General features: G+C 40.1%; 1 protein-coding gene and 1 long non-coding RNA gene across 14 annotated transcripts in view; both read right to left on the bottom strand.

The window, feature by feature from the left end:
* Positions 1 to 16,783, bottom strand: LOC117152124. Its single transcript, XR_004462382.1, has 2 exons — positions 15,915 to 16,783; positions 1 to 192 (listed from the first exon to the last, which is right to left on the bottom strand). It is a non-coding gene; the product is annotated as an uncharacterized LOC117152124 (long non-coding RNA).
* Positions 1 to 23,487, bottom strand: part of LOC100747857 (pleckstrin homology domain-containing family G member 5) — an 84,868-nt gene that overhangs the window by 51,350 nt on the left and 10,031 nt on the right. The gene's annotated exons all lie outside the window — the stretch shown is intronic.

Genomic DNA, 23,487 nt, shown 5'->3' with positions numbered 1-23,487 from the left:
TTTTTTTTTTTTTTTTTTTTTTTTTTTTTGGTGAAAATACGGTGGATCCTTTCTTCGTGAATGTTTAGTCAATGTTTGTTAACTGTGACGTTGATCCAATAACGCAACGTCGTTCTCGCGTTTGCAGATCTTGGGGGATGAGTCGGTATTAACTTTCGCGAGCGACGCGTGGCAGTTTGCGTTGTCTGGCATCTGTGTAATTAACGAATCTAGTGAATGAAAATTGCCCTGTTTGCAGACACGGTGAAATCTCGCTTCGTAGAAATATCTGTCTGGAAAATCGAGTCTCTGAGAAGCTGTCCGCGAAAAACTTGTTAATACACCTGCGCGCTTAGCGAACCGAGACACGTGTCGCGACGAGTTGTTGACCTGAAAGTAAAACTACCTTAAAGCGCAACGACTTTCAAGGAAACCCTCCCATCCTTTTAATTATTCAGAAAGCTGCATTCGCGTTCAGCCTGGACTCTTCAAGAATCGCGTGCTCGTACGTTGAATTAAAAATTTGCTTTTATGTTTACGAAGGAGAAGAAGATACACGACTTATAGATTTTCTACCTATTTTCAGGAAACTTTTATTTGCGAATTAGACGAGTTGTTCGAAATCAAGAAATGAGAATTCTCGCGTGCTCCTCGATAATAGCGGTCGTATCTTTTTACAATGCCAATAAATTTCAAAATATTTTGTATAGAACATATAATACATTCATAGAAGATGTCTTCAAGTAATCGAATACTTCCGTCATCTTATGCATAAAAATTTTATTTCACTTTGGAAAAGAAGACGTCTGAGAATTCTGATGAAATTCAAATCTTCCTTTTCGCGTTATCGAACAATCTACGTGCAAATAATATGTAGCGCGGCGAATAAACCGAACGTAAGCGAAGAATAAATTCCGTTGGATGAAACGATCCGATCGTCGTGTATCACATCGATTCAGCGATTCGTGTAGCTCGCGAGTATGATTGAAGTGAAGCCGCGTGGAAAAATAAATCGACCAAGTAATTTTTCCCAACATTTTAAGATGCATACACGCGGCCTTGCAAATATGTACGTATGCATCGTATATACAATGCTCGTGGTTCTGCATAAACTCGCTATATTGACGTACGCGTATTTTTAAAATCGAGAGGAATTCGAGTACAGCTGTTTCAGCGGAGGCGGAGGGATTACGAATGAATACACACGTTTCGTCCCTTTCAGCGGTGACACGAGTGACAATGATTCGGAAGAGAAATTCACGTAAGGAAATTGAGAAAGAAATTCGACAATACGGAGACTTATTATTTTACGGATATCGTAGTCTTATTCATTAAGGAATTTCCAAGGAAAACTTTCATTACATTTTTTCTATCACTTTGGAGATTAAATATTGCTAATTATTATTTCTTTACTACCAAAATTTATTACAATGAACGTAAAGTAAGGTAATTATTATTCTATTGTCTGGTTTATATTTAATATATTAAAATTCATTAGTCCAAAGCTCTTAATTATTTTACTCAACATCCTGAAGGACTAAATTTAATTTCTACCACAGTATCCGAACCTTTGAAATTACACCGGTTTGAAATAACACTGGCTCGATCCTTGGTACACGTTTTTCGTGTTTGTCGTCCAATTACAGATGTCCTTTCCTTATGTGATCGAGATCCGGTCGATAAATCTTCTTTCAGTCCCGGAAATCCCCTTTCTCCCACCGTAATTCACGCTCCCTCTCGAAGATACCCGCTCAGATACTCATAGTCGTCTACGTTTCATCAAGTCAAATTCTACTCTACAGACACTAAGATTCCTACGTTCTAAATTGCCGCTAAAGAGCACTTGGACTGTACGCGAACGTGTTCCGCTACAAAGAGTGGCATTATACAGACGTATTTTCCATTTCAATCGTTTTTCGTTACTTGGAAATCTACACTACGAGTCTAGAACCGTCTAATATTACGGTCTACAAAAGTAAAACTCGATATCGGAAGATGGGAACAGGTTATTGGCTACGAATTTGATCACCTGCCAGTGTCGATTTGTATTCGTTTGGTCACTACACACTGGAAAAACGTGATTCTGCTTGCAAATTCTCGGCGAACACTCGGCTAGAATTTTTCTTTTCTTGCGGTAGTTTCTTGGAAGCAGGCCGGTGAATTTCTCTAGCGAGCGCGAAAAAATCGATTTGTTGACGAAAGTGGACGTGTTGCAACGTGTCGCAACCCTTGAAATCACTCGCAGAAACGAGTCTTCCTAAGCCAAGCGCAGTAAGGAAGGGTTATTTGAATTTCTTAAGCTTCAACAACGCCTTAAAATTCAATCTTCTAAACTTGCTTGAAATAATCAAACTTATATTTTGCGAGACACTACCGAGATTAAAGAGATACCATGTACTTTCATTTCAGCAAGAAAAGATATTAAAAACTGGAAAACGATTTGTGCTGAAATTATTTGCTTCAAGGGAATGTTTGAGATGTTGTTATACAAGAACTAACGAAATAGACAATCAAATAACTGTTAAGACTAAAGTAATGTACACAGGTTATTGAATTATGATAATTACAACTGACAATATTAAAATTAGTCGAATAAATTTCCCCCTTGATGACTAGAAGCTGTACTTTCGTAAAAGGCTGTCGACGTAAGTACACGACATACTTCACCGTTTACCGCTCCACTGATAACGAGTTTTAAAGTCTATCTCCAAATGTAAATCGTTAAAAGAATTGTTCATAACCAATCAATTAGCTTAACTCGAGTGAAATATCTTTCTTGACCAAATAATTCCACTCTACCGCGTAATTTCCAATCAAAGAATGCCAATCTTGCTGTTTTCCACGCAATTACATTTCAGATTTGAGTTCTAACGCAGCGTAGTGACAAGAAATCCCCTGATCTCAAGTTAAAGACTCTTTAAGGTTCGATTTATCAACCTTTCGAAGGAAGAAGATTTTCTTTACCCCGAAGAAGACTAATTAATCGAGCGCGTGATTCAATTTAGGTCAGCATTCGTTATCTGTGCGTCACGCTATAATCCCTTTACGACTGGCGACCTTCCCCTAATTAAGATTTCATTACGAGAGAAATGTCGGATATGGTATTGCGATCTGAAAAGCCACTCGAGCTCTGTCAGGATTTTTCAATGAACCGCGGAGGTTCGTTGCGTCATTATCTGGCAATTAGCAGTCTGGATAGCTTGCTCGTGGACAATTAATCCCCCGTGTCGTATCGATGATCCCTTTAATTTGGAAGGGAGAAAGGGATCGTTGCTTAGAACCAAGGCCCGAATCAAAGAGGGTAGGCAAATAACGATTAAAGCAGAATTAATTGGTCATCGATGCGTGAGGCACAAAAGTATCTACGTGGAGGCACGGTTCGTGATTAAAGTTAGAACCCGTGATACGATAAAGTCGATTCAATTGAATTCGAATTATCATTCTAAACGCCCAAACACTTCTCTGCCTTTCTCCTTCGAATGGCAGATAAAAGAAACGATTACGCAGGTCCCTTAGGGAAGAAGTCGATTAAAAGTTCATTAGAATTCTGCGATCACAGTCGGCAATAAAATTATTCCTTCTTTGAAACTCTCCTCGGCGCTCTGGGAACACGCGTTATTTCAAGCTGCGGCCCGCCATTTTTCAGTCTACGCACGACACGGTGCGGATGCCTCCGCAGTAGAATAAACCGAGATATGCATGACATTCTATTTTCTAGTGGAAAAGCACTCTCCAGATTCTTTTCTTAAATTATAGTCGGCGTACCTTTACTTCCATTACGTTTCCACCATTTTTATCCTCTCTCGGATCGATTAAAGGTGAAATGGAATAAGTCGAAATATTTATACACTGCAATGAAATATAGATTTGATCAAATCTGATGAAATAACTGTATACTTCTTCAAGTATATAAAGTTCTGTCGAACTTTATAAAATAATTTTATATATTTCACTGTAAAAAGTATTCTACCAAGCTTTATAACATTTACTATCTACATTGCTACATGGCTACATGGTTTTTACTATCTATGTGGCTCACCAAGGTATTCAAACGTTTATTAGAAACTTTTTATGAATGTACCAGCGAGATATTCACCGAAAACCAAGTTAATAAAACAAGGCTTCATAACTCTTAATGCCAGTAATTTTACAAAGAAGCGTAAGTCATTATATATAACGTGGAATCCTGTATCTTTTTGGGGCAACGCGAGATAAACTGGCTGCAAGTAGAATCACACTGTATATGTACGGACACGGTTTTCAACGAAATATCCACCTTACTTTTTCGGGATTAACAGCGACAACATTTCGACGAATCTGTTTCCAACGTTAGTTACTGCGAGCTTCGCGACTCTGTAGGTGTATTTTCTTCCCTTTTCTCTATTACGAGAGAGAGTGTGTGTGTGTGTGTGCGAGAGAGAGAGAGAGGAATATAGAATTCTCGCGATTGAAATAGAATCTAACTTTCGAAATATTCGAAGAATTCTTTCGAAAGGGGAATCTATTTAGCTGATGGAATCCAATCGATCGAAATTCTGCAGAAACGAGATTGATAAACGAACCGTGGTAGCGGCTGGTTTCGAGCTAGGGATTCGAGGTTTGTCGCTGGTCTGTTTATGTGTTCGCGACTATCCAAGCACCGGCATTCTCTATCCGTCTTTTCCAAATATTGAAATTTCTCTGATATCGTTGGTCGAAGGTAACAACGCGAGTTCGCGTATTGCGTTAAGCTCGCACGTTCAACAAGTTACACTAGTCGTTACACGGGCGTCATTCGGAGAACGTATTTCCTGCTTTGTCGTTCGTCTCTCTCGTTCGGGAAATCTCGATAATATCGATCGTGGTTGTTCAGTATTCTCGGTACATAAAGCGATAACTAGTTCGGTTTCGCGGTACGTAGAACTCGCAGACTAGGCGGTAATCTATAGGGCGTTTCATGATTTACAGTTACTTTTTGAACGAGCCAGCCAGCTTGTGAAGGACTCCGTGCAATTCAGAGCACGAACGGAATGTTACTGCTGTACGGAAGCGGCTTACGAATTCGTTCGATCTAATTTTACGAATTTACGTTGGCAACGATCGACTTTCGCCCGTGCCAGTCTTTAAACCGATTCCGCCTGCTAATCCCTCGGAGCATCGCTAAAAACGACATCGTAATCCGTTTACGGGCTGTATTCTGTCAGCTTAATAAGCGACCAGAGGAGAAATATTCGAGTCAATTTCGTTCGAGAGAGCTCACCTATCGAGAGTCGTTCGCGAAGAGAGCTGGAACCCACCTATTAAAACGAAAATCTGATAGATGGCCGCCAAGTGAAGTGGAATTCTGTCCTTTTAGGCACTTTAGCTTGGACTGACACACTCCATTTCCGTGGCCCCTCTTCTCTTCTTTTGCTCTATCGCGCCATTAGCCGGTCACGTGGCTGATCGATCGTGAAAGAATCGCTTTTCGAGGAGAGCTCGCGAATTTAAAACACTGCTACCCCACCTCTTGTCGCGCAAGAAGAGGAGCATTATGTGCTTGATTGCAAATACCCCTCTCTTTGGAGAAATTCGATTCAACTCGAAGTCTTTCCTGTGTTCTCTGAACTATATCGAGGTTAGTGAAGTTACACGTAAAAAAAGTTCCTTTTGAATCCCAGCTTTGTACGAGATTCAAGATATTCCGAACGGTTCGATCGTTTCAGACCGTATTATTACCTGCTTTCAAAAAGAAAAAACAAAACTTGATTGAAATACATGTGAAATAAGTTTGCCATTCACCAACGAAGGAAATTTCAGGATACCTTTGTGAAGCATTCATGAAAAATTGATCGGATATATCTGAATCGACCCGCCATGAAGTACAACTCCTATCGAAGGCTTCCTCGCGAAAAGTCTAATTTGGCCAGAGAACTAAGAATTTAAAACGTCGTCAATTATTCTTTAGGACGGTATTGGCTCGTGCTTGGCGTTTCGTGAAAGAAAATAACAGCCGAAATAATTAATTCGGTTCAAATTTATCCAATCTTACGAGGAGCAAGAAGAAGATAGAATTCCATATATATGCGTATTCACGAATGTGAAACATGTATGGATTTTCAAAGTCGGAGAAACTCGAAGCATTCTACGTTGTGTCGTGTCTTATAAAAGATTCTGTCTTTTCAGATACTTCTGTAACCACTGCGCGATAGTGTGGTCTAGTTTCTATATATATTTTCGATTTTCTTTCAAACTTTGCAAATATGTTTCACGTCGTATTACGGTGCAAACAAAATTTTAAAATGTTACTATAGATATAATAAACAAGTACGATTGTCTGTGTAATTAGACTCGTAACATTTCGCGGTTAATGTATCCTAACGCGGAAACAGAAACAAAAATTTTATTGCGGACGAGACAGAAGTCCCTCGCAGCTCTAGTACCTCTTCTCTAAAGTAAACTTGTATTTGGCAAAACTGCAGGCGAATACGTGGATGAAACATCCTGGAGTTTCATTCGACTGTAACATTCGATATTCTTTTTTACACGTCGCCGTTTGCATTTGTGGCTCGACACTGCTCGCTTAATCACACTCAGATCAACGACAGGCACTCGCGGTTTGTTAAAAGTTTTAACAACTTGGCTACCAGTTTCCCTCGGTTTGTAGAATAAATTCACGTTATTATAAAGAGAAGAATAGCGTGTTGCTTTTGGTTAAAAAAAAAAAAAAGACGTTCGTGGCGATAACAAACTACTGTCACAGCGAGATAGAATTCGCGTAAGGAATTTGACTCGCCACGCCCCAAATACGCTTCTGAAATCTTTCATATTCAACGTAATGTCACATTATACGCCACTTTAAATCATCTACTCGCGATTTCCCTCTAACAATTCCTTGCTTCGGGATTGCATTACGTTTTCACCGGGCGAACACGATTTCCGGGCTACTTTTATCGTTGTTACCACTTTCGTTATGCTCGTTTTCGCCTCTCACGTACCTTGACATTTTCCAAATGCAAATTTTACAAGTTGCTCATTCACGCTACGAAACTTTTTAATCGTCTCACGAGCAGTTACAAAGAAGTTAAACTCTTCGAGTTAACGTAGCGCGAAAAGATCTCTCTTGCCTATCGTTAGTTTCCTATTTTCAGTCGAAATAATCAATTGTGTAGTTTGCTAAAAACTGTATAAATTGATTACCAATATGGCTCGAAGGCTTGCGTCCCTTTATTAAAAAATTTTAATAGATATATTTTTATATCTTCTAAATTTCACGATTACTCTTGGAAAAAATTATCCAAATATTTGAAGAATTAATGAGTTCCAATATCGATAACGTGGTAAATATTCCAATATCGTAATTTCCATTACCGTGCACCCGAACAAAGTCTAATACATATTATTTTCTAGATAGATAGCTGAATTATTATGGAGTTTTGATATGCTTCGTAAATTTGAACAAAGATCACGAAGAGTTGCTATTTTCGTAATTCAAGATTTTCTCTTACTGGTTGTTTTTCACACAATTCGTAATTCTTTATAGAAACCTACTACGAATAAGGATTACGTTGTTCAAGAATTTCCTTACAATTAATTTGACATTGTCATTATCGTATGAAATAAAAATTTCGCACGAAACTATGCACAGAAAGAAAGCTTTCAGAGAAATATTCTAAATTCCACGATATCGAAAATAATCTATGTTATTTGCTACTACTGCATTCCTCGAGTTTCCAAGCAGCTTCTCGTCCGTTTCCTCAGACCTTTTTCTCAACTGTCTCGATAGCAAATCCTAAAATACTTTGGCGAATGAATTCCTTATTGCGCGAACGAAGCGGAACTGGCGTGCAATTAGTTTCGAGAAGGAAAAATACACCGTCTGAGAATTAAATCGTGATACTTCCAGGAATAACAAGCATAAAAGCAACGTCAAAGAACGTCCCATGCCGTATTTCATAATTCGAGAACGTATTTCGTTGCCACGTGCTCCGAAGCATCGATTATGGGCCGAGTGCGTTTCTCGTTCGTCCCCAAGGGTGAGTCATCCTCATCGATCATCGGTTACCGAATCTAATTCCACCCCTAGACCCGTCGCGACGAGACCTTCCTCCGGAGCAAGGACCAAGAAGATTTCTCAATTAACTTCTTCTCGCTAGGTAAATTCCGGTCCCACTCGAGAAACCTTTGGCCGTTCCACGCGTTCGCGGGATAATCGCGTGCATCCAAGGACGAGCCAGGAATATTGACTTTAATAAACGAATCAGCGAACGTCTAAGCGCCACCCCGCCCTATCCAAGCTCTCGATAATCCAAATTGCGCGGTTTCAACTTGCCTCGAGTTATAGCGGTTCTGCGAAAGTATTTCAATACTTAAAGAAGAAAATTTAGATTGTATGCACATACTGTATGCTCCATACAGAATATTTTGAAATTCCGTTAGAAACGAATAGACCGCAGACTTTTATGCATTTATGGGAAGTTTGAAAATGCAAAAAAAAATACACGGAATGCACATAACGTTCAAAATATGTACGAGATATCCAATAGCCAGAGTATTTGTTATAATAGTTGGTAGACGAAAGAAATCTCTGCTGAGATTCCAATTTTTCAATTACGATCGTAAAAATTTGAATCTGCATAAACAGACGTAGTCTAGTTATAATCATATCGGTGAAGCTTGAAATCTAAATTTGAAAATGTATGAGATAGAAGTATTGTGGATGAGAAGTTATAAGATATTTAGTGGAAATGTAGCTACTTGGAAAAATTCATGCTCGATCGTGATAGTCGAGTTTCGTAACAGCGCTAATGAAATTTTTTAATGTTTCGTACAACACGCATAATACATTCGGGAAATTTATCTGTACGGATTCGAATCTCACAGTTGAATCAAACTTGGTGGCAATGTTTTATGGATATTTTTAAACAGCATCCGAATATGATTTTAATAAATTAGCAGCGATTTTAATAACAGAGGAGCATTAAAATTTTTCGTGAAATTTAAACAAGTAAAGCTGGATCGGCGTAAAAATACAGCCAAATATTGAATAGCATAGCACGCGGTTTGTATACACAAGTAAAAACCGATCGTATTTTACGTGACTTTATTTAATTTTGCTTGGTAAAATAAAACACGACTCGCGGTGCGTTCCGAATTTAGAGACACGCACGGTTGACAGAGCCGTGACAACTCGAAAGGAAAGGGAATGGGGTTAATTAAAATTTGTTCAACTGGTTGGAAATGATTAAATATTTCTCCAGAGGAATATTTTTTTTTTCGCTGACTCATTTTAAATCATTGATACATTCGATCGTTTAATGTTAGGATTTTATCCCGATGTCATTAAATATCAAAACGCTAACCTAGATAAATCGCGAAAAGTCAGTTCGACGCGCGGTCTCGATTTTAATTCCCGGCGTGATTGTTTCCAAGATTTATGCACGCGGTTTCAAGTACGAGGAAAAAGGAAATTCATTTACGAAACACCGGATGCCCGTAATTTTCACAATCTTCATTAAAATAAAAGCTTCGTGCCCATGTTCGAAAGTAAAGTAACTCCCAAACGTGTAACCCCGCCTTCGTTTTTCTTAATGTCGTTCCCCAGCGTCGTCGGCGTTATTTTTACTCGAACCCTTCAACTTGCATAAATATTCAAATTACAATTAACCGGCTCGCTTTTTGTCCCCCCGTGAAACATAAATTCCCACTTGCCTGTCGCGTTCTCGCTTTTCCACATTCATTACGTATGAATTACTCCATTGATCATAAATGGCGAACGAGACGCGAACAAAACCAATAGCCGGAAGTCGAAGAACGTGGCGGTTCCGACGCGTCAATAAAAAAAGATCGCACCGTTGAAGAATTTTAATGAGGTATGCATACGAATAGAGCGTATAGTCGAACTGGTTGCACGATCTCGCGTTCGTTCTTTGGCAGCCAGCCTCGCGATTTATTCGTCAAAATTCAAAGTCTCGCCGGTGAGGTGTATTGCGCTTTTAAATAAAGTCACGCGGCATGTGCTTCCCTTTTTCCGCTCCTCTTTACATCCGGTTGCCAGTAAAGGGGTGTTGGGCTACGCGTCGTGGGTATTATTTATGACGAAAAGCAGCTGGCGTGTTACTGCTTTCAATTCTCCCCTGCAACAGGAAAATAAGCGAAGGAACGTACACTTTCCCGGTGAGAAAACATTTAATTTGTGACCAAGAAAAGCCGGGAAATATATACACCTTTGGAATCCACTGTAACTATGTCAGATGATACAGAGTGATAAAATATGAAGAACTTTTAGGGGATGAAGGATTCTCAATTCGAAACGCGAAGCTTTGAATTATTGCTCGTTTACGTGGTAGCGAAGATGAACCTGAGTTTTCCTCCTATCCCGTTATCCAAGGAAAGCGAGTTTACTCGTCACTCGAATACCTAACATCTTCGTCGCAACAATCTACTTTTCTAGGTGTTATTAATATTTAAGAGGACGACGAAGATATATTTTACTCGAAAATCAAATGGAAGAGTAGTTTTCATGTGAAATCGATCGACAACGTATTGAATCTTAAAATCGTTCTATGAAAGCGACTTATTTTCTCTTTATAAGCACTGTGGTGTATTTGCATAAAGACTGAAAGTAATATATTTTAATTATTACTATTATCGTTTTAACTAAAGACGTTTCTAATTAAGGGATAAAGCAAGAACTAATTTTTGGCGAGACTTTTAAATTCGAATGCATATGCAGATGAAAGTTAGCAAGTAAAATCTCAGGAAACACGCGTTGGTCTTTATCCTGATTACGAATCTCGGAAGACGGTAGCCGATATTTTTCGTGGAATTTAGGAAAAGCTCATTACCTCGTTCGCGCGTTCTTCCTTATTTCACCTTTAAACTAGTTTCTACTGATCTCTGTTTCCTCGATTTCTCTTATCGTGCACGTTTTATCTTTGTCTGCAGGAGCAAATTGATTACTCGGAGGTATCGATAAAAAGATGACAAGAATAGTTCCACGAACGTTCCCAATGCAATCACAAAAGCGTTAACAGGCTGTATAAGTTTAACTCCAATCTGTCAGAACATGGAAACGAGTTCGCGATGGAAATTGTTCCGTGAAGCCTGCTGAACAAATAATTCTCAAACCCAGGCGGAATAACGTATCTCCGGGATTATGTTAAAATCTGTTTGCGGCTCGACTGTCTACGCTAAAAATAAGGCGTCGAGAATAAAACGTTGGAGCTTAATTTTCTTCGTCATCCGGATTACAATTAAACCGTTCGCTGCATTATTACGGCAAAGGAAATCGCATTAAATATTCATGTTTCGCCACGCTTTTCAGAGTTTCATCGATGCATCCCGCGATTTCTCCTATCTTACAAAAACCGCTAATTACTCGCACATTTTATCATCGAGAAACTGAATCACCATCGCTAGTGGGAATACCGTAAAAACGTACACGTCACTGGCGAGCTATTATCAGAATTATTTTTCTATTATCGGATCGATCTCATCCTAAATCCTTCAGAATCCTCTATTACCCGAAATGGGAATTAAAGCGAAGACTACAGGGGTAAGACATGATAAGTCACACTTCTCATCTTTCATAGAAAAACGGTTTTATGATTCACCACTACCTCGATCAATTCCATATTACTCGTCTTTATATTCATCTTTGAAACTACACGAGTATGACTTATTTCATCTCCTTTAAAATTTGAGAAATGATACTGATCGTAATATTACAGTATCGAAAATATTAAAATATTAATATCATACCGTCGACTTCTACGAAAGTTCGCAAATTTAACAATTATTTTGAAAAATCTATAGAGAAAAGGCACATATTTTATTTTGATTATCTTCAGTTTCGATTATGTCATGTTAAGATCGTCCTCCTTAATTTTTCTCTTAGTCTTTAATTCCATTCCATCTTCGTTAAGTATCGTTTCTAAATAAAAAATGACAAATCGATCGTACGCTCTTGATGCCACGATGATTCGTACGAATGGAACGACACGAGACTAACACGATAGTGTGAAAACGCGACATCAGTGACGGGATCGCGATAAAATATTAAAATATTTTGTGGGAGAAGCAGGCTGGTTGAAAGTTTGCGTCGTACAGCAACGAAACTAGACCATTACCGGGGAAATTGACGGATCGTAACTGCGATCAGTTTCTGCTAACGCGATCCTTACGGTGGGAGAACGAATTGTTATTAAGCTGCTGCATGGTGAAAATGCTGAATTTTCGTAAATCGTTCCATGCAACGTCTGGATAAGTGATGAGAATTCCGTGAACAGCGAAAACGAAGTTTCTAGAAAATGTGTGTACGAGGAAATCCGTTCCTCCGGTTTCATTCTGCAACGCGCGTTCCTACCTTTATTTTATTAATTAACAGTTGCTCTTGGACTCGGCTGATTATTCTTGTTAATTCTGTTTAACGATCGTCGGCATTGTTGTGAAATTCAAGAATTCCATTAACACTTGTAATTCTTGTTGTAATTTGAAGTTGACCTTTATTGTCTTCGTGTTTTACTTTACTTTAGTACTTTTACGAAGATGGTTGATTAACGACGTATATCATCGTTCAAGCGTATGATAAAATATAATGTAACTACAATGTTATTTTATTCTTTACAACGTATATAGAACATTATGACGAGATTAAATTAATTTTTCACAGCTGATGTATACCGATGAAATTGAAGTTTGTAATTATCAAACTTCGTAGAGTCTATTTCCTTAATCGACAAACCTTGACATATGGCGAATAATAAAATATATTGTTACTGTCCAATTAAGCTAGTTAGATAATTATTCATCTCGATGAATCCGAAAAAAGTTCCCAATCAATGATGTCGTCTTACCACGTTTGGTTCGTTAATGCGCACCATTGGGAAATCCATCAGAATCGGTAACTATAAAACGAGTTGCTCCAATTTCAATTTCGTTTAATAATCTGTAACCTGTGATAATTAGCAAAGTTACCACATCCGGCGTGTAATTATGGTTGCATGTCAATAATTATCGGTCTGGATCGAGATATTTCGCAAAATTTGCGAAATTATTAGCCTTCGGGTTTATTTAAAGATATTTTAGATCGCTCGAGACGTTCGTGTGTTCAAACGAATTTTCACGCGATACTGAAACGCTTACGAACGCATCATACTTCGATTCGTGTTGAACAGCGGTGTGAGAAGGAATTTCAATTACTACCGGTCATCCAACAAAATTCCAGCGATAAAAACAAAACCGTAACTATTGTATTTGCAAATTTTCGGCGTCTCTGGAATTACCTAAAGCTTAAAACAAAATATCTATTCGCGAGGAGATTACACAACTGAAAAAACAGCGTTCCACCGAGTGGTGATCCTTCGTCGGACGGCAGAGCTTCTGGTGGCTTGGTTTCGCGGGATGTCGCGATCCCATCGATCGCGACGGTATTTCGTTCAATCTAAAAAAGCTGCATCTGGGATTACATTCCGCGCGTTTCGAAACAAACGCCAGAACCGGCCTCGTATCTCGTATCTCTGTGAGCGAACACACATCCGGCGACGCTTTTCTTCGTAGAGAGCGGTGGTCGTGTCACGAAAAAACGAGAAAATGACAGTGTCACCGACGTTATCGATTAGTCGGATAGTAGACAGCGGGCTACCGATGAAACGAGAGCTTCGCAAGGAGTGGCGCGAACGATTCGTCGAAAATTGATATGGCACAAAACGGTTGTCGAATTGTGCATTCGGCCGATCGAACGATAGAACGAATGGACGACGGCTTTTCAAGTCCCGTGGTCAATAGCACGGTTCGATCGAAGCGGTGTATCGCTGTGATGGGCTGCTAATGTATGCACGAACCTTCTTTTCCAGTTCCTTTGTAAATGCCGCTTTATGCACAACGCGGAACCGCGATGCACGTGGTGTACGTTCGTTTCGTTTTCCTTGGCGCGTGTTTAATTGTCCGGATAACGCAGCTGCATGCGATTTTCGCGAATCGTTTTTCCATCTTGCGATTACTTCCAGCTTCATGATCTGTGAACCATTATTCTTTCTTTGCCGATGAAAATTTTGTTTGATCTTGACATTAAAATTAACAAGTATGTACGTTTCATTAGTATTAGGTTGATGCACATTGCATTGATGAATTATTGTTTTATCAAATTATATTTTAGTTGAACGTAGCTCGCATTCGTTACATTTTCTCAATGGTTAATTGATTTCATTATTTCCAGTCAAGGAGAATTGTCCGTCTCGAAATTAAAAAAATTCTTAGAATTCAGGAGGTATCATAGTTTCTTCATTTATAATTTCTTTCAATATATCTTACACGTTAAAAAATTATCTACGTGGAATAGAATGTCTCCGATCTTCGAGGAACCGACGTCAGACGTAGATCGACTTAATAATTCTCCGTAATGATTCAAGGCTCTTAGCGTTCGCTCAAACGCGATGAAATCGAGACCTATTCAATTAAAAGAATAAAAATCACCCTACCAGTTCAACAATCAATCTATAAAATTGTGTTCGATGAATTCAAAGTAATTATATCTTCCTTGAGTCCCAGATAAGATTCAAGGTTTCTATCGAACTCCATCTCTGCGATCGATTATGCGATTAGGTCGGGAGAAAGGTTCGACCTTGCCGAGGTTGCAAAGCTAATGTAATTAATTTAATTAAAAATGTAATTACTTTCTTCATTTTCACAGAATTCCCAAGTTTTATCTACATCGTGGACTAACTTGTTACTTTATCGTGAAATTATTCATAGATCGCAAAAGTAAATCGCTCGTAAGTCGATTAGATCGAGGTTTCTCATTTTGTCCTGAGGCAACTTTCCGCTTTTCGCGGATTCGTTGTTCCGCGGACGGTTTCAGCGTGGCCCGCTAATGCATACAAGTACTCTGACGAGTTTACGATTTCGACGAAACGAGGTTAGTTAGAACTTATGAATTGAATTTGAATCATCAACAAGGTAATTTGCAAGACAAATGTTTACCAGACGAATCCTGTAATTCTAGCTGGAGTGTTAATGTGATTTCTTCTGGACATCCCCCGCCTGTTTACCGTGTTGTGTAAATCCGCGAATAAGTAGACGAGAAATTTTTCAATTACGATTCCCGTTTATTCGTAGTTTCGTTCGCGGCTTCAACGTTCAAAGCGAATTTCCATATGGATTTTCGATTAAATTTCCTATACTCGTCCCGGCAACGCCCGCAAAGAAATTTCTTTTTAATCGTCGAAGAGAAAAGACGGAAGTTAACGTATCGAGTACAGATTCCCCGAGAACTTTTCTACAACTTTAAATTCTCGTATGTATATGTATACAACAGAACGTTTCCGTAGCCTGGCGAAAAATAGAACTGTTTGTCGTCTGATAACCGACTACTAGCGATTCGGCTAAAGGTTTTATTTCCGCAAATATCGTAGACATTTTTCAAGCAAACGGCTGACCATCGTTCGACGCTATAGAAATCGCGTTCTACCGATCTCCGATGGGGAACGATGGATTCTAGTGGAGCATTGGGGACGTCTGATTCCTATACATAAAATCGTGATAAGAGGAAGGTTCGATCGAGTTTGGGAAATAAAATGCTCTAACGGAAATTACAAAACGTAGCTTGCTCGATACTCTTTTATATTCTCTCCGATACCCCTATCTATTGCATTGCGAAATGAAAATAATTCATTATTTTCCTCAAACAAAAATGGAAAAGTTAAAACGAGGATCAGTATCGTGTAGCAGTCGTGATTTTATTCTAGATGTTTTGAAATACAATACGACAGAAAGGAAAGAAAGCTTCCCTGTGCAATTGCTTGCCCGTTTACTTTATTAAACTGTGCGCTTAAACTCGCTATAGCGTTCTTAAAAAAGGATAAGCTCGACGTACGCGCGTCGCATATAGTACATTTCGGTAACGTTCTCTACGAGAGACTCGATTTTCCGTGGTTAAATTCCTACGTATCGGTACAGGCAAAATGCAGCAACGTTACCTTCGAATCTCATCGACGACGCCGTTACGGAAACGTGGCGCGATCTCCAACATAAAACCGATACCGTGTGTCGGTCTCTCAGTTACGATCGAGATTTCCGCCCAGCAGCGAGTACAAGCGGCCCTTCTCTTGAGACTTTGCGTCACACTTCCGGTCCCTTCTCTCTTCCCCTATGGCCAATCAGTCCGACATCCTACGTGTTCTGGTTGCGCGCGTTTCTTCGAATCTTTTCATACGTTTCCTTCTCATCTCGGGACACCGAGCTATTTCTTTTGATCCTGCCTCTGCCTCGATTGCGAATCAACCTCCGTCAGTGTTCGCGCACGAGGCGATCCTGTTCATTTCCAGCGTGGCGATCGCGAAAATCAAATATACAATCGCAGTGTCTCTCTCTAAATTTCAATGATCTCTGATCAATTGATACCTTTTTCTCTATTCATACGACGATCTTCTGCTTTCTTTTATTACTTTACAGTCTCAATTCTTCTTCCTGATCATCGAACCCTGTTTATTATATTTGCCAAGATTCGTAACAGAGAGAATGTTACTCTGCACCTTCGATAGCCCAAAAATAAGGATACAACGCTGGCGAAGGGTGTCGGCAGCGTTCCAGCTCTAAGCGGAATCGTGGTCGCGTTCGTTCGTCGGTTTGTTTCACCGCGTCTCGTGTTGTCTCGGGGGCGAGGGCGGCGTCGATCTTACCGGGCTGAGGTCGCGCGTTCTACTAGACGGAAAATCCGTTCTCCGTCATTTCGAACTCGACCCACCCCCATACCGATTCTCTCCGGACGGGGATGGCTCGAAACTGCGCGGACATCGAACGCCACCTCCATCCCTACGCTCGCTCCCACCCTTGTCACGCTTCCCACTGCTCTTCGCCCCTCGCTTACGTAGCTTCTTCTTCGTCTTCACAACTCTTCTTTCCCTCTTCTTCGAGGTTTGACACAAGCGAACGGAGAAACGTAGAAATTGCCTGCGTGAGGAGGAGAGGTCGTACAGGACGATCTTTCTGCTCGTCGAGCGACTGTTTTTTAAGGGGCGAGAAGCTGGAAGCAAAATAGTCCGAGCTTCGTCGAAATCGTTTTCTTTTCAATCTTTATCGCGCGTTGAAACTTTCAGAGAATTTGAACGAGCGTACATGCGTTTGGTGCATATGAAGATTACAGGAGAAAAATGTGATAAGTATAGTCTCGCTAGTTTTCTGGTTCTAACGTTATTTAATGATCAAAAGGTAATGTACTTCTATATAGTACGGTTAGTATTAGTTAGCGTTAGTAGTTGAGAGATGAATAACTTATTCCATTGGAAGATGCAAGCTTTTCAGCGATAGATGGCAAATTCGTGATATTTCGTGAAAAAGGGAACGCGCATGTGGAATATAGAATCGAATATAAAATATTGTAACCAATGCTTCTGATATCGATATTCTTGGACAGAGCAGCCTTTTTAATATGAATATTTTTTTAAGAGATTTAGGTTTTTCATATTTTTACTATAAATCTTGTTAACACTTTATATGCGTAATTTATAGCAAATTCTTGTTTCTTTAACGTGATTAATAACTGTAGTAAAACAAAGTAGGCCAAGATTTTAGAACAAATTAATTTAATAGATCTTAATAATATTGGCCCATCAACGTTAAAACTCATCTTCCAGAGAAACGAAATTTCATATACCATCCACCTAAAGGAATATCACGGCGGGCATCTTCTTTATTTTGAAAACAGGTTTCGGATGAGAAGATTCGCTTGTGTATATATGTACGAATGCTGGTTGGGATAAGTTATGTTAATTGTTAGACGCTCTATTTTAATCGAGGTTCCTTTAATTAAGACGCTTCCAGCCAGGATTTTTCTAAAGAGTACGAGCCTTTTTCTTATTTTACCTAATTGTGACGTCTTCATGCATAAGGATCACATCCTTCACGAACCAACAAAAAATACAATTTGTTACTTTCTACTTTTACAGACATACTAATGCATAACGCGCCACGGTTTTCGTACATACTATCGTTAACATTATACCGTTTCAAGATCATAGAGGAATGATTGTCCGATGAATCTGATAGTCCGATGATCGATACTTAATCTGCAATGCAAAGTAACGATCACGAGCTCTTCATATCTCATTCATTAAACGTCAAGTTTGAAGAAACTTCTTGCCAGGGAAAATCTGTTAATCCGTGCGCTGGAATCTCAGTCGAGCAACGATTTTCCAAAAAATTCCACCACATCGTAGTTGTCTTATTTTAGATTCATCCACCCTTGCTATCGCGATAATTTAAACGCATCAGGCAGGGAGAGCTTTCACGAAACCATTTTCGCAAGGGAAACGAAAAGGCATTACAAACACACGTGAATATACAGGTGTATCCAATAATCGTGATACAATCGACAAGGGGGTGGTTCTACGTGGAAAAATAAATCGAAAATATGGAACGTAAGTTTTTCACTAGGCGCCTCGCTTTTTAAGAAAACGAGTTGGAAAAATTGTTTTCCTGTTTAAGACTTCTTTCACAAGAAAATAGTTTCAACTATCGTAAAGTTCGAACATGTTCAACCAAGAATTGACTTACATACACCCACACGAGAAATTTTCAAATTTTACTTTCTTCTCAGCGATGGAACGTCTTGTGAACGAAATTTATTCTACACTTTCCATTTATTTTCGCACGTAGCGTAACCTCTTGTCGCACTCGCGCCTATCTCTAATCCTTAATCAACGAATTTCAAGAATACTTAACCAAATTTCTCAACTGAATCTCCCCGAAAACGGGTCGTCGCTTGGAAAAACTTTATTCTACATTTTCTACTAACTGCTTTCTTCCCGACTATACGTTTATTGCCGGGATACCCTGTACACTGGAAGCCTGGTGAGGCAAAGGTAACGTGAAAGCATCGCGGCTGAAAAGGCGCGAATTAGAAAAAGTGTTGAAGGTTTGAGGGGAAAGCCAGCGGGAAACATGAGTGCATACCACTGTTCGATTCTCGGTTTCCGCGATAGGAACTAAAGAAATCAACCAGGAAATAAGAGAAAAACGTGTAGGGAAAAACGCAACGTATTCTACCCCCTTTTCGCGGCACATCTCATTCCCCGTTTGCCGCTCCAGAGCGATTGGACTTCCCTCCCGACCTATAGATCTTACTTTCCTTCCCGCCCTCATCTTTCTCACTTAACGCGACCACCCTGTGGAACGAGGCAGTTTTCGAAAACACAGAGAAATGGAAGAAGGTGGCACGGCCCGGGCCACGCTTTAATGCGCTTACCCGACGGGACACTCCGGGGAACCCGGGACATTTAATTACGCGCGATACCACGATACTTTGCTTCGCTTCAGGGACCAGCCACACAGCGGATAAGTGTTCGCTCGAAGTACTGCACGTAGTGTTTAGGATTTTTGTACCGGATATTGTACAAGACCAGGCAAAAGTAGCACGACCAAACATTTTGAAGTTCACTGGAAGTATTTGAATTCTTTGCGTTCCTCTACGCCATGCGAACTTTTCTTCAGCTTTAGGAATCGTCGTTTAGTGAATCGTCATTCCAAGCTGGAGACAATTTTGTTCGATCATGTCATTAAAATGAATTATTTCAATGTCGAATAATGTTCGATTGGTGTTGCGCAATATTCCAATTCGACGTAGTTTGTATTTCCGATGACTATATTCCATCGCTTCAAATTTGTAGAAATTGTCAGTATCAGAAGAATTCCTGGAATGGAGGTGTTATAGTTTCTACTTCTACGATTTCTTTCAATGCAATTCGTCCGTTAAAATGTCTTGCTGGGTAAGACATATCTACATGAGAGTATTTGAAGTTTGGGCAGGTGTTTAGAGGTAAATATGACTCATAGACATTCATCGGTGACGTAAAATTCCTAACATACAATGATTCCTTGCGTACTTTTTGGAACGTTCATCGTACGCATCTCTGTTGCATTTTTCACGAGTCTAAAATACCCATCTTTTGTAGAAATTCTCGAATAACCTAAATAGATAACTTTTTGTTTAAACATCGAAACTTATCGTCGCTTTACTTTCACACCAGCTTGCATAAAATATACGGAAATAGTAAATACACGACAGGAAGGAAGATTATATGAAAAAAATTTGGCAGATACGGGTTAGAGGAGGTCAGCAGAATTTCGCGCGCAAAAAATCGATAGCGTGGATGGCGAAAAGGGTATTCCAAGGTTAGTGAGAAAAAATGGCCGCACCAAAGTTTTTATACGATGAAAGCTGAAAATTGAGATATTTAAATATCACGTGTTATTCAAGAAAGATCGTTCCTTTTTTTAATTCTCCTGACGTATACCCGTGCATAGATTAAAACAAGCTATTGTGTGCATCATATTAAACCGGAACCCTAGATATATTCTATTATTACATCGTACGTAATATTACAATGCACGCGAGAGAATACTATATTTACCATATCGTTATTCTACGTAATTGACCAAAATTGATATCAGTCTATTTACACGAATAGTTTATTCGCGGTATCTTTGCATAACAACCGAAACGCTCTTAAATTTCCAAATTATCAAACATGGAAGCTAATGCGTGAAACCTGATGAAACTGTTTATGAATACCAACTGTTTACACGGAAAGCAATGAAAATACATACGGTAAAAATGACAAAAACACCTGGATGAACTAAGTTATTTCATGACGGTCTTTTTCTCTCGTTTTTTCAACGAGCAATCGTATTGCATTTGATGTTTCATTATTTGCACCGTTTTTCCTAGGATCGATATCAGCCACGTGCAACCATAAGTCTGATGGAACATCGCGGAAAAGAGTTATGCGGCTGCGATCGATTGCGAGCCGGAGATGTTGCGGGGTCAATCGAACCTCCATACTGAATTACTCGGAAAAATCATAAACGTGCATCGCCACTGGAATATCGATTGATCTCGATATCACACCAAAGTTCAGGCACCGCGATATCCTTTCGAATGCCGTGTACAGTCCAGAGAAAAAATCATCGTTCGTTAAAACTTTCGCCGGTATCTTCGTCGGATCTTTTTTTCCTCCCTTTTCTCGTATTCGTATCACCGGCAGATAGCTCGCGCTGAAAACTTATTTCATCAAGATACGGGAATACAACTTCGTTAAACTTCGACTGGTCATCGGGTCGGATTTCGGGCGAATTTTTTAATTAAAAGCTCGAGCCGCTTGAAAAAATCACCGATGGGCGCCGAGTGAATTAACCGTTCATTAAAACTTCCAGGCGGAGGGCCAGCAACAGTTACTTTGATTTTATTAATTTCCGTCCTGCACGATACACAGGCTAATCCTAATGAAGAAACCGACTTAAAGTCAATCCAATTTTCTAGGCTTTAATAAATAAAAAATATCCGAGCCTGCAGCGCATTTGCTGACCTACATTGGTCGCCAACGTTCCTTTTCATTCTCTTTCTTCTAAAGCCACAATCGTGAAACGAGGTGTAACCAATTCCATGTGAATTCATTTTAATTTATGTCCTTCGATACGAGTGCTCCTGGCAACAACTTCACCGAGATTTAACGGAAACTCGCAGCTGTGAATTTGCCGCGCTATAATTCGCGCCGGAACAGCTACTCTTTGCGTTCTTTCCTCGTCGAATGGATCGATCGTATGAATCTCCGTTGAAAGTCGCGTACCATACTGCGGTTGATTAAAAATTTCGCGCTAAATCGACGCCGCCGTGGCAACGTGAAACGCCGGAGATTTTTTTCTCGATTCGTGGACAGCGAGGCGAAACGTTGCGTTGCATCGCCCATGATCGACGGTCGCCTGGTCGACGCGAGGACGCCGTTCGATTCAACGGGAATCGAGAACCGCGATAAGTAATACAGAACGGTGAGCAGATTGAATCGTCCTGCTGGGCAAATGAAATCAGTGGAATGAGTGCGAATGAAGCAGACAAGAATGGGACGAGATAAAAAGAGACGAAGAAAGCGAAACACAGGAGAAAAGGAAAGCGAGGACAAAGGACAAGGACCGAGAAACAGAGAGAAAGAGAAAGAGAGAGAAGGAGAGGAATCATGATGTGACAATGTAGCGCAACGTTTCTCTGCTTCGGATCGGTCGTGGGAAGCTGTCAGAAATTCGTGAACAAGAGGCGCCAGATGAAACGGAGACGAGAGTTTCGTATTAAAGGAGAACGCCCATTAATTCCATCATCGATTCGTGTTCCTCATTGTCCAGGTCCTATCTGCTCCTTACTCGTTCGACCCGAAAAAAGAAGAGGCGAAAAAGATGAGAGGCAAGAACGGAAGACGAGCTTTTCATGCAATCGTGTTTCGACGAATTTAACGACCCTGTGTTCGCTCGTATTTGACCCTGTGAAGCATCATTCAAAGAGTGACAAAATCGACACGATTGCTATGGATTTTAGAGCGAAGGGGCGAGTACGAGAGGATCGACACGATCGCATTTCGAAACAATAAACCAGTGTCGTACGATTCGTATCGCGAATCAAATTCGAGACCGACGTCTTCGTCCTTGGCGGACATATCAGATTCGATGTTCGTTGACTCGCACTTTCAGATGCATCTTTACCGTTTTTCCTTCCTGGAATATTCGCGAAGCTCATTTTTTTTTTTTTTTTTCAAGGATCGTAAACGTACGAAGGCGGGAATAATTGCTCTTGCTTTGGCAGCTTTATCAGTTACTACGTCCATTTTCCTCTAATTAAGAGCGTGATTAATTTCCCCGGTCGGCAAAAGAGGTTATTACCGGTGTTACACGCAGATTTCAGTTTCAGTTTCGCTGAGATACCGCGGGGGATATTCGCGCCTTATTCTTGGAAACCTAAGTATCGTTTAGTAGAACGTGGATGAAGATGACGGAGATTAGAGTATCTCATATTCTCGGAAGCCTCTGTGGCCGTGCAAACAAACGTCATCGTTTGGACGTTTTCTATTGTAAAGTGTCACGTGCACGAAACGGAAACCGCAGTATCAAAGAGTTGCGCCATGTCCTTTACGTTTTGTGGTGATAAACGTTGAAAAGGAAGCACGTGGAGGCATTATCAATGCCGCGAAGAATACTTTGCTTCATATTTCGTAACGTTCTGAAACAAGCTCAAAGGGAATCCCGAGTGACATCTATGCGAATGCTCTTTCCCTTTTGTCAGGTCTCACTTTTGACGATCGCGAACAACCACGTCGAATCTCAATTATCGCGAATAATAAGCAGCCAGCGTCGATTCAGGATCGCTTAATAGAAAGATGGGCGTGTTGGAGAAAGACGTATCTTTGGGTGAATCTCAAAGGCGGTGCACAGAGAGCCGATGCCTCTGGCAGAGACTTTTTTGTAGTTCTTTCCGCACGAAAACGGGGATTGTTCGCCGAGTAGACGAGCTGCGCCAGTCAAAAGCATAGGAGGACCTTGTAGAAATCTACCGCAAACGTTTCAAAGCCGATCTCCTCCTCCGCGTATCGTGTCCGGGGATCGACGCGAAAATCCTTTGAGTATTAATTATGGAGAAAGTTCCGCCATCGAATATCCTTAGAAAGATCTTCTTCTGTATGAGAAGATTACGGGGTGAGTGCTATAGCATTGCACAGTTATGCAACACTCTCT

Source organism: Bombus impatiens, unplaced genomic scaffold (assembly GCF_000188095.3).
Source record: "Bombus impatiens unplaced genomic scaffold, BIMP_2.2 scf_0672, whole genome shotgun sequence".
Classification (NCBI taxonomy): domain Eukaryota; kingdom Metazoa; phylum Arthropoda; class Insecta; order Hymenoptera; family Apidae; genus Bombus; species Bombus impatiens.
The sequence above is the reverse complement of the archived record's forward strand: the minus strand, read 5'-3'. Positions and strand labels throughout refer to the sequence as shown.